Source organism: Botryllus schlosseri, chromosome 13 (genome assembly GCF_051294905.1).
Source record: "Botryllus schlosseri isolate E-star chromosome 13, Bs_hap1, whole genome shotgun sequence".
Taxonomy (NCBI): domain Eukaryota; kingdom Metazoa; phylum Chordata; class Ascidiacea; order Stolidobranchia; family Styelidae; genus Botryllus; species Botryllus schlosseri.
In genome coordinates this window covers 21,590,437-21,605,165 of record NC_137248.1, presented here as the reverse complement: position 1 = coordinate 21,605,165, position 14,729 = coordinate 21,590,437, and positions in this window count along the sequence as shown.

Here is a 14,729-nt window from a genome sequence, read left to right as displayed (position 1 = left end):
CTGTAAAAAAAGTTGCAAAAGTTGCAAAAACTTGCCCTAGTAATGATCTAATGGCATAATTAATCTAGTCTGGTACGTTCGATTGCTCGCGGCTCAATTAGACAATTAGCCTACTGTTCGTGGTTATTCCATTTTACAGAATTATGGGCATACGATGTAGGCTTTTTAAGAAGAATTCTAAGTTTATATCAGATTAGGATTCGGATTTCTGGATTAGGACTAGGATTAGGATTTAAAAAAGCCTTACACGGCCATTTCTACACCTTCCTTGTCCAGCGGAATGTGCGCATCATCCACATATTATTATGCACAGATCGTGTGTATGTGTATCATGAGTCGGTGGATATGCCGTAGTAACACCAAAAACGAAAAATATATATAACGTTCCTAGGAGAGATCCTTATAGTCCCAAAAGCTGATAAATCTTATTTTACAACAGCGGCAAGAACATTTTTGACCCAAAAATGGGCTGTGCCTCACACGATTTGCTATGTCAGCAATTGGTAATTATCAAGCCTTATCACAATTTCAAAAGATTTCATAGCAGATCAGCGTGCCAAGTCTTTCCTTCCCATCAAAAAATTTATGGGAAACTGATCTCAGTAGCCAAGGTGAAGGGCATGACTCGGGACTCAGACGGCCAAGACTAACATTTCATTGTAATTTCGATGAATAGTCAAGTAACCACCCTGTTGGGATTTCGTCTATTGGTACTGGTACTTGAAAATGAGACCAGAAACTGCTAAAAGTGAGGTGAATTAGTATATTATAAATGCAAACCATTTGATATCACCAAACAGAGTAATACAAAGTGGTTTTAACAACACTAACTGGAAACTCAGAAGTCAACATAAGGACTTGGACTCGGACTCGAGTCATCATACTATGACTCGGACTCGACCCGTTGCTCGATGACTTGAACTCGGGCTTGACTCGGCGGCGAATTGAAAATGACTCGACTTGACTCGAGTCAAAACTATAAAAGTGAGATTGACTTGTGCTGCATATAGGGATGGTGTGAAGGTGAGGTTCACGTTCGCGTTCTGTGTGTGAACCCAGAAATTTGAAGGTTCACGTTCACGCACGAACCTTGGCAGGTTCTGCACCGTGAAACTTTTCCATACATTACAATTTTCACTTCATTATAGCGTCTTTGGTTGAAATTTATTGCATATCAACTGCGGGTCACTCGATGCATGGCACTGGTATAGCATAAGAAAATCAACACTAAACGAGCATGCACCTTCACAAACTCATAAAAATTGCTTGCTTTGTTACAAAAGTTTGCTCGAAATATCTAGCTTTCCGTTTGTGAATATTTAGTGACTCTCTACTGTGAGCTTGACCCGCGATCACACAACATCAAGAGTGAAACACACTACATGTAGGTAGTCAGCGAATGATGCTTATTCAACCAATGAATGAAATTGATGTAGTTGTCCGTTGTGAAAAATCTAGCAGGTGTACAGGGTCAATCTTAACTTCATATTTTTGTTGTGTTTTAAAAAAGAAATCAGTGCGGTTGGGTGTTGGCTACTGCTGTATAACTTGTTGATGGGATAATATCGGTAGCAGTTCTTAAACCTGAAAAAGATATGTGGCTGTTGAATTATTTGTCGAAAACTTGAAAATCCAAAATGCCGTCGCGGCCGCAAAAAGTGTTCTCGCGGGCCGCGTGTTTGAGACCCCTGTTTTAGACTTAGGATTGGGTTAGAGTTAGGTGTGGGTTTAGGATATATATATAAGGGTTGATTTCAGGGGTTTGGGTAAGTTTTGCGGTTTCAAACCCACATGCCAAAGTGATGCATGCTATAGTTTCGTGTACTGGTCTGTCGTTTTTCATTGTGTCGCATGCTCATATGTTAATTATGAGATCCATTCAGAAGAACTTTGATGATGTGTTTGAAATCATAACTGTACTGAATTGTATACCTACTCTTATCGCTATTTCTGAGACCAAACTCAAATGTGACCCAATAATTTCGAATATAGCAGTGGTCCTCAACCGCCGGCCCGTGGCAAGATGGTGCAAGCGCAAGTGTTGTATGAAACTGTTCAAACTACTTATTAATATCAAATATCAAAAAGGCAGCATTAAATGGAGTTTCCAATATTATATTTGAGTTGCACGCCTTTGTCGTGATTGAATGTAAGGTAAATTTTCATTTTTGAAGGTTCGCCGGTATGCAACTAGCGATCGTGTGAGCCTCTGAAAGGTTCAGGATCGTGTGAACGCGAACCTTTTTGAAAGGGTATGTGTGAACGCCAACGTAAATCTCATGACGTCATGGGACGTCATTTTTCTAATTCCTATCCTACATTTGAGTGACGTGATAGCCTATAAATATACACGACACCTAGCGACGACTCTGGCCACATAATTCCACAATGTGGAAGTAGCTTACATATTCCATATTGACGTCTCAAACATCGCCAAATGTATCAATTGGGGCAATTAAATGATATATCAGTCACATGAAATCAATATCTTCCGTCGCTTTGCCAAAAATTTCGACGACGACTTGCAAGGGAATATAAGCTTACGCCCTAACGGTCCAGGCCAGACCGGACAATGTACTCGGCGTCTGAATACTACTACGTAGATATTGAGCAGAGTGTAAATCGGGTTTCTATATACTAGCTACCGATTAACAAGTCATCCAGGAGTAGCTGACACCCCAATCACGCGGATTTTGTTTTTGTGTTACAATAAACATATCAAATCAAGATGGAGCCCATACTCCTGCTGGATTTTTTTTACATTAGACAACTATTTATTCTTTATATGAATTTCATTGATTTGTTAAATAAGCATCATTCGCTGACTACCTACATGTAATGTATTTAGTTCATGTTGTTGCGTGATTGCCGGTCAAGCTCATAGCAGAGAGTCACCAAACCAGTGGTTCTCAACCGAGGGTCCGCGACCCCTGAGGGTCCGTGAAGCATTTTCAGGGGGTCTGCGAAGCCTCTAACTTTGTAAAACTATCGACAACCTACTTTGTATTTTTTAATTAGGAAAATCATTGAGCTAGTTTCGCTTCATAATTGTTCAAACTTTAGGACTCTCATCATTGAAATGGTCGTCTGAGATGAAATATGTGACTGCACAAACCCTTATTAATTGTCAAATTGCCAATAGTCTGCTGATCCAAACGTATTGCTGTTTAGAGATGTTTTGTTGGGGTTTGCGGAAAGATAAAATGTTGGAGATAGCAAGGTCAAACATAGGGTAACTTCTAAATGTTGGCGAAACATTTTGGATTCGAAGTTGTCAGTCTCCGCAAATTAGTAAACAGTCGTTTGTAATAGAAATTCCTGAATTTTATTTCCTAATCTGCCCCAATGAAGAAATTGAAACCTCGCCACGAAATTCATTTTCTCCTGTGATATCACCACTAAATAACTTCAATATAAGATGCTAGATAGAAATGACGAGGCTGGACGTGATATGTTTATTAAAAACTCACAACAAAAGCTGTCGTCGGAAGCGTTACGCGGTAATATTACATTCTCCACCAATATATCGTTGTGGAAGTGATAATTGAGCTAATTTTGAAAGAAAACTTGAGGGGGGTCCGCGGGGTCCGTGACAGCCCAAAAGGGGTCCGCGAGCACAAAAAGGTTGAGAAGCACTGCACTAAACATTCACAAACAGAAAACTGGATATTTCTAGCAAATTTTTGTGTCAAAGCAAGTAAATTTTTGGGATTGTCAAGGTGCATGCTCGTTTAGTAGTGATTTCTTTATGCTTCGAGTGCCATGCATGGAGTGACCCGCAGCTGAAATGCAAAGAATTTCAACCAAAGATGTTATAATGAGGTGTAATATTGTAATATAAGATAAAAGGTTCACAGTGCTGAACCTACCAAGGTTCGTTTCTGAACGTGAGCCTCTAAATTTCCACACACAGAACGCTTTCACACACAGAACGCTTTAGATATTATGTTTGACATATCGCTCATTAGCAAGTTTTAGGGAATAATTGAGTAAAAGCGTAATAATAAGCGCAAGAATGAAAATGATGCGCTTACTATGTATAGGTTGCCGCAGGGAGAATAGCACCATGTAACACGATTTTTGCTACCGAGTTCTAATTGATATTTCCCGATCACTCTCACCTAGAAACATCCAAAACTCAATATACTTCATTCCAAAATTTGATTTTGTGGTTAGGATAGTGATTTTTTGAAGTTGTTAGTCTGTGCAATACTGATGTGCATGGTTATACTGATTTACCCTATATGAAATTGATAGGCTATTTACCAAACCGTCTTTGATCGCTGGTACATGGTACATGGGAATTTGCACATGACTCCATTACCTGTATCCGAACAAATGTTAAATGCAAAACTAAATAAATATTTTAGGCTAAAACAGTTCAAGCATAAAATCTGTTAAACATGGGATGTTTTTCTGGATTTCATCCTGTAACACGATTTTTGATTTCAGGTTTTAGTTGATATTTCCTGATCTGTCTCAACTGGAAACTTCCAAAAATCAATATAGCTCATTCCAAACATTGATTTTGTGGTTAGAAGAATTTTTTTAAATTTGCTAGTATGTGCAATATTGTGCATGGTTATACTGATTAGTCGAATAGGAAATGGATATTTACCAAACTGTCTTTGATCGCTGTAAGTCCATTTTTAATCGTTTGGCATCGACTAAGAAGTTATATTCTATAAATGTATTACTAAATATTCTGACGCGTTAGTCGTAGGCTATCGATTGCTTTTTCGCAAAGGAAATTAGAATCAACGTTTGCCTATTTTTCTGTCTGGCATACGGTTAAATCTGACTTTGCATAATAATAGGCAACGAATTAGAACTTTTGTTTTTGAAATCAAATCACAAAGTACAGGTATTTGGTACATGGAAATTTGCACATGTCTTAACTGTATCCGAATCAATACCGTCGTTAACCCTTACGAGGTGGAGCCATATTTTGCAGAAATGACCTTCACTTTTCAAATTCTCACCGTGACCCCACCAGGACTTGAATCCGGGCCGTTCCAGTTTAAAAGTGGACGGAGTATAGCCCTCTACCGATTCCACCCTTGATCTACACCCCCTGACATGTCTGAGGATTTTTAATAAGTTTTAATAAACAAAGTTTTTCCCCCAAAAAATCTCTATCTCTCTCAATTTTCAAGGCTGACCCTCAGGATGGCGTCAGAGAGAGGAATATGATGCTTCAGTGCGTAGCCACTGTTGCCTGGTATAGTTGTTTCGTCCTGAAGTAGCAAAGTAGCGTAACCTGTGTATTGTAGGTAATTGCTGCGCTATACTTAACTTGACGTCAACTCTGTAGTAAGTTCTTGAACCAAGAGATTGCTCAATACAAGATTTATTCGTCGTTGATGTTTGTCGTAGGTAGCGTAAAATGAGTCTACTCGAGTCAACTAAACATGCGCTTATATAGACTCGTGATCACTGCAATCGGAAGTCTTATTCGTCTCCTAATATGGCGTGAAATACACAATATTGGATATTATCATATAGTCCCGCAAGCAGGTGCATCATATCTGTATCACAGCTGTATAATTTGCAACACTCTGCCACAGCTTGGCCGCGGTTTCCTCTGATCGAATGAAAGCCAGATCGCATCAGATCTGCTTGCGGTTAGTAGGTATTGGAGGTTGTCAGTTACCATATACTCCAACAGGATGTCTCTCGGTTACGAGATATACATATTTCAAGGTTGATCGACAACAGTGATCTGTTACAATATTCACTATAGCATGCTTAATGTGTAGTACGTGATTTAATTATACAGGTAATGAGTTCTCCATGCTAATTATTGGTTGTTTGTTTGTTAACTTAAACCCTTAAGTTGCCGAGCAACTGCACCGTTCCCCTTCCGAAAAAAAAGAGATAACAATAGGTCTAAAATGTCAGATAATTAAGGTAATTAATCAGTTGTAGCATGGAGTGTATCACATAACTAGAGAAATGTATAAGTGGGAAATTGATGTCCAAATGTTCAAGTCTAATTGATGGAGCAATGAGCAAGTTGTTATTCATTCATTTTATAATGTACATAACTGGCATGAAACAAATACACAATAAAGAAATCTAATCCTAACAAACACTCACGCTGAGCGTCACAGCTGTCCATGTCACAATGTGACCGCGCGCGCGGGGCTAATAAACTTGGTGATACCTCGTTATCCAGACCATCTATTTGAGCATGGTCAGTCAGTCAATATATAACAGTATATAACATACCCGCCGGGCTGGCATATACTGCGTTACTCGGATTTACTCGTTCATGGGCAGACGCGGACGATTCTTCGTATGACGTGGTCGTTTCTGCTTAGCATTGTGCAGAATTTTGGGAATCCTCGGGCGGAATCTCGGGCTATGGTCGTTGATCACTGCAGCGATTCTCGCATACTCCAATGGCACATGATTTTGTTGTCGTTGGGGTTGTTGTTGCTGTGCGGGTTCGTCGCCGACAGATGCATTTGGTGGTGTTATCTCCTGGACTGGTACACAATCGTCAGAAGTAGTCAGGTCGTTGGTCGATGTGTCCGATGCGATAGTCGGATTCAATGGTTGATTGTGTGCATCTGCGTCGGAAGTATATGTTGTTTCGACGAAATTTGTTGAGTCTGCGAGAGATTTGGTTTCGTCCTCGAGATTTTCAGATTCATTGCCCGTACGGATCGTATGTAGTTCGTGAGCGTCGCCATGAACGTGGTGAGTAATCCTTTCGTCAACAGCATAGCTTCGCCGGCGGAGTCGTGCACGGAGGGCCTGCAAAGAGCTAGCGGCAGATTCACGATGCACAATTAAACGTTGTCTAAGCCTATGACGATTACAACATAATAAACGGCATGAAAAGTATAAACCCCATAGCATCGTAGCGGCAAACCAACATGCAAATAAAAGCTGAAGGAAAGGGTTGGTAATAGTGGATAAAAAGGATAAAATGCTACAATTAATGGCGTCGGATGCTATTTTTATTGGCTCTAAGGGGTCAATTTGTGTAGTGTCATCCTGCCTACTGCGGTTCGAAGTGTACGAAGCGGACAGGCTCCGTAGGCGTTGTACTAGCAGCATAGAACTGGATATGTGAGATAAAACATGATCGTAATCTGTGCTAAATGAAGAATCCATTTTCCTGAATAAATGTAGGAAGGTCTCTGTGATATTGTCAACCCGTGGCGATCCTAATAAATCGTCAATGTTGAGATCCATCGAAAATTTGACTTGTGTGACAGAGGCGTTGCGTGATGTGAGAATTCCATTCTGATATTTGAAATAGGAATCACCCACCTTGAATATTCTGGTTGCGTTTGCGGAGCCAGTGTCGATGTATCTAGTCTCCAAAAAGGCTGTGTTGTTGTCGAATAATTGACCGAAATATGTCCTGTCTGTACTGAACGAGATGAGTGGTCGGGCGCTAAGTGTTCCGTCGGAGAAGAATAAGTTGTTGTGGACGGTGATGTTTTGCGTTGTGCAATGCATTTTGTATAAGAACGAGTCGAACACACCCAGTCTTGAGTTGTAGGGTGCCATATTGAACGTCGAGTCCGGTGACATTGGTGTCAGCGATTTGTGGACGTTGTAAAATTGTTGTTCTATTGTGCAACTGAGGTAGTCCAGGTGTGAAATCAGTCGCCTGTGTCTATCCATCGAATCATCATGTAATTCCTGCATCTGTCCTAGCAAGAGACGCGTAGAAGTACTTGAGCTGTTGAGTCTTTCCGTCGAAAGTTTCAGCCCAAGGGTCTTGGCATCGCTTAAGTGCAGCGGATTGGAACTAAGTAAAACCCTCCTGTGACGCACACTGCTCGTCTGGGCAAGCAGCGGACCAGATCGTAAATACACGTGTGCACAGACTGAAAAGATAGAGCTAGGTCTGGTATTTCCACCCTTGATACTTCGTGGTTGCTGTTTGTATGCATTAAGATGTTTGTACGCATCCGAATTGGCGCCGTCGGACACGCATATTTGTTTGTGATGGAGGGAGGCCATATGACCGTTCCCTGGGTTGTTTGACAGTGCGCGACCTTTGCTTTACATCCAAAGAGATCAGATATATCGGCTCGTAGTTTGCTGGTTATTGAATCGTATACAATCGGTATTGTATGCACGATAAGGTTGCGTAGAAATCCGGACTGCGAGTTAGCCCATTTCCATGTTAAGTGTAGTTTGTTGTTAGTTGAAAGTAATCCGTCAGCTTGTTAGGTCAGCTGTCCGTATGAAGACAAATGTGTGACAATTGCGTGTTGACATTCCACTAACGGGATACTGTAACGTCGTTGTTCGCCTATATTTGCGAGTAAGAACCAAAAAAAAAAAATGTGTTTCCCAACTTTGCTCAGCTACAAAACACATCTTTCCATCGAGATTGTGAAATCGGTTGGTCAAGGCGTAGATATTTGCCAGGCACGATTTCGAATGTATAATCGGATCGTGTCTGCATTGTTTTGGTGGTTGAATATCGATCAAATCAGAAGCGGCTACACGTCTACATACGTTAGCCGTAATAGAAATCGGAGTATCGTTTCCTTTAGCTGGGCGCGCGAACAGCCACGCCGTCAAAAGTGACAGGACAATCGATTGCCGATAAAACATAATCCTTGAGTGCGTGCGGCTGGGAAATTGCACGTCCTGTTCTCGTCGTAATAATTTTATCAATAATAGCAGGTCTGCAAGGTAAATTCGAATCGTTACAGTGTTGAACAATTTCAAAATCTCGTTCGCTCAGAATCTGCTCGCTTGAATCTGCAATAATATCTGAACCGGATGCGTTCGCTGTTGGCTCGACTGCTTTCTGAAGCAGAATTGTATTTGCAGCGTTAGCAGCGATGTCCGTTCGGCCTACATGTGTTGTGGCCACGTGGTTTTCAGCATCGTGAGAATCGGATGTAAACAGCGTGTTTGCGTTCGGTCGAGAAAAATCTGAGATGCGATCACCGTTGCAATACATGACTTTGACATCGTATAATGCTACGTTACGTGTTCGACTTGAGATTGCGATTTGAAGATGATGTTTCCATCTGTGTAAAACCCGGAAAGGTCCTAGATAATGCTTGCGTAACCCTTGCATCTGCGATGGTTCCATAACATATACGTATTGGCAAGGGTGAAAATTGTACGGAAAATAAAGTACACATGACAGTCCCGATAAAGCCTGTTTCGGGCGTCGTCTGATGTCTGAATGGATCAAAAACACCCATATGACAATGAAATAACAAAGAAATGCAGAATAAAGTGTGAGCCAGTTCGGGTGAAATAAGTCGATATCGTTGATTCGAAGAGCGATGCCAGCCGGCGTCACCACTTCTAAAAATTTTGAGCAGTATTGTAGTTGTTCAAAGTGCTGACATATGCCTCCCATTGATGAGTTTGGTGTTTAGTCTCGCTAATCTGTCTGTCGGGCTGTCCCGCTACTACTTCGACCTTAGGGTTAGCGTCCTTAGGGCCTGTGCCAACTATAGGGTTGGAGGTAGGTGGTTTACTATGTTTGCCGCCACTAGCCATGAAAGCACTATTGCATGCACACTTCTAATTGACACGAAATGTACACAATAATCACGAATATAATGAGGCGTAAATTAAGCACACAACAAGCGAATTTGATCGTGAAATCTGCCGTAGCTATTGCAATGAAAGTGTTACCGGATGGTTGATGGTCCGGTACGGGTATAGTCAGTTGTTGCACGATATCGTTGTAGTCGTACGATATAAAGTTCGTTGTACTGTATAGACGTAATCCCTTGTTCACCGAGCACGTGGTACCATATAGTTGTTTCGTCCTGAAGTAGCAAAGTAGCGTAACCTGTGTATTGTAGGTAATTGCTGCGCTATACTTAACTTGACGTCAACTCTGTAGTAAGTTCTTGAACCAAGAGATTGCTCAATACAAGATTTATTCGTCGTTGATGTTTGTCGTAGGTAGCGTAAAATGAGTCTACTCGAGTCAACTAAACATGCGCTTATATAGACTCGTGATCACTGCAATCGGAAGTCTTATTCGTCTCCTAATATGGCGTGAAATACACAATATTGGATATTATCATATAGTCCCGCAAGCAGGTGCATCATATCTGTATCACAGCTGTATAATTTGCAACACTCTGCCACAGCTTGGCCGCGGTTTCCTCTGATCGAATGAAAGCCAGATCGCATCAGATCTGCTTGCGGTTAGTAGGTATTGGAGGTTGTCAGTTACCATATACTCCAACAGGATGTCTCTCGGTTACGAGATATACATATTTCAAGGTTGATCGACAACAGTGATCTGTTACAATATTCACTATAGCATGCTTAATGTGTAGTACGTGATTTAATTATACAGGTAATGAGTTCTCCATGCTAATTATTGGTTGTTTGTTTGTTAACTTAAACCCTTAAGTTGCCGAGCAACTGCACTGGTTTCAAACAAGCCGTCAACCATGGTTGTAAACCGCGCGGTTCGTCAGATATCGAGAAATGGAAAATACATATAAAATTTACAAATGGGCGTGGTCAATGAGTGGTCATCAAGGTCAAGTTCATGATCAAGACTCAATCGGCCCCTACAGTCCGATTTATGGCATAAAACAACGCGATATGCTTTCTTTTATCATATCCAGCCATTTGCAGGCATACTAAACCTGTTTATGACTCATATGCCGACTGAATTTGCACTTGAACTTGACCTACATTTTAAAAATCACTGAAGCGTGACCAAAATTAACAAATCCCCCTCAGAAAACTCTCCAGAACACGTTTTGATGTTTGAAACAGTGAAAATTTACACAGAATACCGTACATGTCGAGATTGTCGACTTCTGATGTTCTGGCAGATTTTCCGACAATATTTCCCACTCCCATTTATATTTTAATTTTTTTTTATTTGTACAAACTAAAATTTTTGAGTAAGATTTCAAATGCATCGGAAAAGTATCAGCTTTTCAAAAAATGTAGAACCCGATGTCTTGGGGGTGTCAACATGGAGAAATCGGTGTCGGAGACATGCCATATCATATATGATACACCCACCTCGTAATAAGGGCTAAATGCAAAACTAAATAAGTATTTCAGGCTAAAACAGTTCGAGTATAAAATTATTGAAAATGGGTTGTTTTGCGGGATTTTCTTTTGTACTCTACATCTCTACTTTACCGCATCATGGCCCAGCCATAATCTCCCATCTTGCTTTCGTTATATTGCCATTGGTATCTCATCTCAAAATCTTTTATGTCTTGATGCAATCGCTCTCCTTGTTCTTCTGAATAAGGTCCCATATTAACTTTGAACTTGTCCAAGTGAGCATCAAGCATATGTAGTTTCATAGACATTCTGCACTCCATGTTTCCATACAACTGTAACAAATTGGCAATGAGTTCGGCATAGTTATATTCCTTATTATTGCCCAAGAACCCATTCACTACATCTATACAAAGCTATCCCAAGCCTTCTTTTCTACATCATTAATCATTTGGATAAAATCATTCGACTTGAAAATATTTTTAATTTGTGGGCCAATAAATACACCAACTTTTACTTTAGCTTCCGATAGTTCAGGAAACAAGTTCTGGAGAAACTGGACTGCGTCACCACCTTTATCCAATGCTTTCACAAATTGCTTTATAAGGCCAAGTTTTATGTGAAGGGGAGTCATAAGCACTTTGTTTGGGTTAATCAACCGAATGTGCTTTATGTTTTTCTCTTCAACAAAAAAATTCGTTTCGTTTTGGCTATATTTGCTTTTTGTAGTGTTCTGTGGTAGCCCTACTATCCCAAAGGCAAAGGTGCAAAGGATACTTGGTGCACCCGCCTTGCATACCCATCAAAATGCTAACATTTTAAAATCCTCAATTACTTCCAAGTTATATTAAAAAAATATTAAAAAATTATCAAATGCAAATCATAAAATATCAAAACCTCAAAAATCAAACATGGAAACAGAAATATATATAAAATGGCAAATACTGCAGAGTACATTGACATTTAAAAGTGATTAACATCCATCTTGGATGCTCTTTAGTCATATTTTTGATTTCTTCTCTCAAAAATAGTGCGATTTTAGAATTTCATGCTCTAAACCACAAAAGCAAAGTTTAGATGGAATAAAGTTGATTTTTGACACTTACTGGTCCTAAGCAATAGGGAGAATTTGATTAGAAACTGGGAACAACTACAACTACATTGTGTAGTTAATCACAGAATCATCCGTATATCACTTTGTTTTGAAATCTATAATGCTGATAAGTCAATGTCATTTTTCATTCAAATCTTCCCATGCCTGATCCATGGGAAACAAATTTATGCTTATTTTCCAGCTTATGACCTTCGAACAATAATTTCATGTTCCTTTCGGTGAGATTTTCCGCAATAAAGATTGAGCGGGCACATGTCATCTTCGTGCTCGATGCCTCGCGAAGTTTAAACTTTGCAAAGTAGATCCGATCTCGAATAGTTCGATGGAGGAATTTCACCTCCATATGGGAAGTTTTCGTAGCATTTCGGCTGGATTTACGATAGCACAATAATAGACCCTCTGCATTAAAGCTGACCCCGATCGCTTTAGTTTAGTAGGCTTTGGCGGTCTAGGTTACACCGAACAATGTATTCTTAAGGCGTCATACTATTGCTACATTGATGCTGATCGGAGCGAAAAACTGTTTTCTAAACGTGATACAGATATTACCTCAAAATTAGCTTGTACAATATCCAACACCTAAATCGGGCGGATTCGGTTTGTATCATATGTGGTGTTATATTTATCCGTTAGGTGTCTACCTTCTCTGCATTTCCGCTAGTAATTATTTCGTGCGTTTGTCTATCTGTCAGTTAATCATTCTGGTGTAGGGCGTTCTGAGAATAGCATGTGTTTCCTGATTTACTTCTGTTTTAACGTTTTTATTCTTTGTAGCATAGTCTACACTTTTAGTGAATAAAAGCCTAGAAAGCCGTATGTGTAATGTGTATTGGTGGGTTTTCCTCGCAAGGTCACAACATCATACAATAAACATATCGAATCAAGATAGATCCCGTACGCCCGCTATATTTTCCAAGATAGATCCCGTACGCCCATTAGACAACGGTGCATTCGTTATATCAATTTATTGATGTCCGTCATGGATATTAATTGGTATTGCGGCCAAGCCCGCAGCAGATAGTCGCTAAATAAGCTGAATATTACTAATAGGGTTGGTGTGAACGTGAGGTTCACCGCAGGGTTGTAACCAAGTCACATTGTTCCGAGTCACGAGTCAATCTTACTTTTGTGGTTTTGACTCGAGTCAAGTCGAGTCATTTTCAATTCATCACCGACTCGAGTCCGAGTCCAAGTCACCGTTTAAAGGCTCAAGTCCGAGTCATAGTGTTATGACTCGAGTCGAGTCCAAGTCACAGTATTGAAGTCATGATCAACTCGTGTTTTCAATCCTGAATTTGCTTATAGCTTATAGACATAGAGAATCAACGAATTCATTCTACATGCTATCTGATATAGAACCAATAACGAATTCACGTCTAAATACCAGCTGATCAATGATATATATATGCATCATGTTTATGTAGACGTACAGTTTTTCTTTCACATTATCAGGTGGTTTACTAAAAAAAAGGTCAGTTTTCCTGCTCAGCTCCCGAAATAGCCGCCGGAGCGTTACTAATATGAAAGAAAATTTTGGATTAACTACAAATAGAGATTTTCGAATTTTACTGGCCACCTCATGATATTGTTATATTGTGTGAAAATATGATTCATAGCAAATTTGGCTCAATTCCAACTAGAAAAAGCAAATTTATTAGAGTGGAATATTTTGGATATGAAAAAATAGTCGGCTTACTACTAGCATGTAATTATATTATATGAAATAATTTCTCACCAAAAACACTCCCTTTATTTTCAAAAAAAAATTTTCTCCTCTCGTATCATTGATTTTACTTTTTAAAATTAGGCCAGATTCAGTGTTCTTTTTCTGCAACATAACAATTTTACCAAGTAGCCACCCAGTAAAATAAATAAGTTATTTTTGAACAACCCTATTGTACAAATATCACACAACGTGCACAATGCACATATACCTAACAAAACGTCAAATGGATGGAGTGTATTGTGTGTTTTCACTGACAGCAGATCAAATCAATGATGAGTTACAATTAGAATATACTAAAGTGCAAAGGAGATCCTCATATATGTTATAGCGGCAAAGCCTTAGAATAAATCCACATCTACTGAAACACGTTCCACTGGTGCACTAGATACAGGAATTGACAAGCATTTTTGAACCACATTGAAGAGCATTGGATACTCATTATTTCTGGTCGCCCAATAATGCAAAGAATCAACGCCTTCAAAGCTACGCGCGAGCTTATCAGTCTCTTCCAAGAACTTGACCATCTGAGTCATTTCATTGGCCCTACTTGAACTTTGCTTCGATTGATTGTATAATTATAAAGTATTGAGTACTTTGATTGCGGTGGATCTATTACCTCTTCATCACAGGATGATTTTGTACAATGCATTGCTACTATAGGTACCATTGTCTGCTGTTTTTACGGCGACATATCTGATATCAGTGCAACGAAAGCAGTGGCGACAAATAGCGATGTCGGCAGAATTCGTCAGATGCGTTGATCTAGCCATTACGATTCGCAAAATTTTTCATCTTCAAGTCATATAAAATAAGCCCAGTCAATGACTTGGGTCTAGTCATGCGTAATGACTCGAGTACAAGTCGAGTCAATCCAAATATTGACTCGAGTCGAGTCGAGTC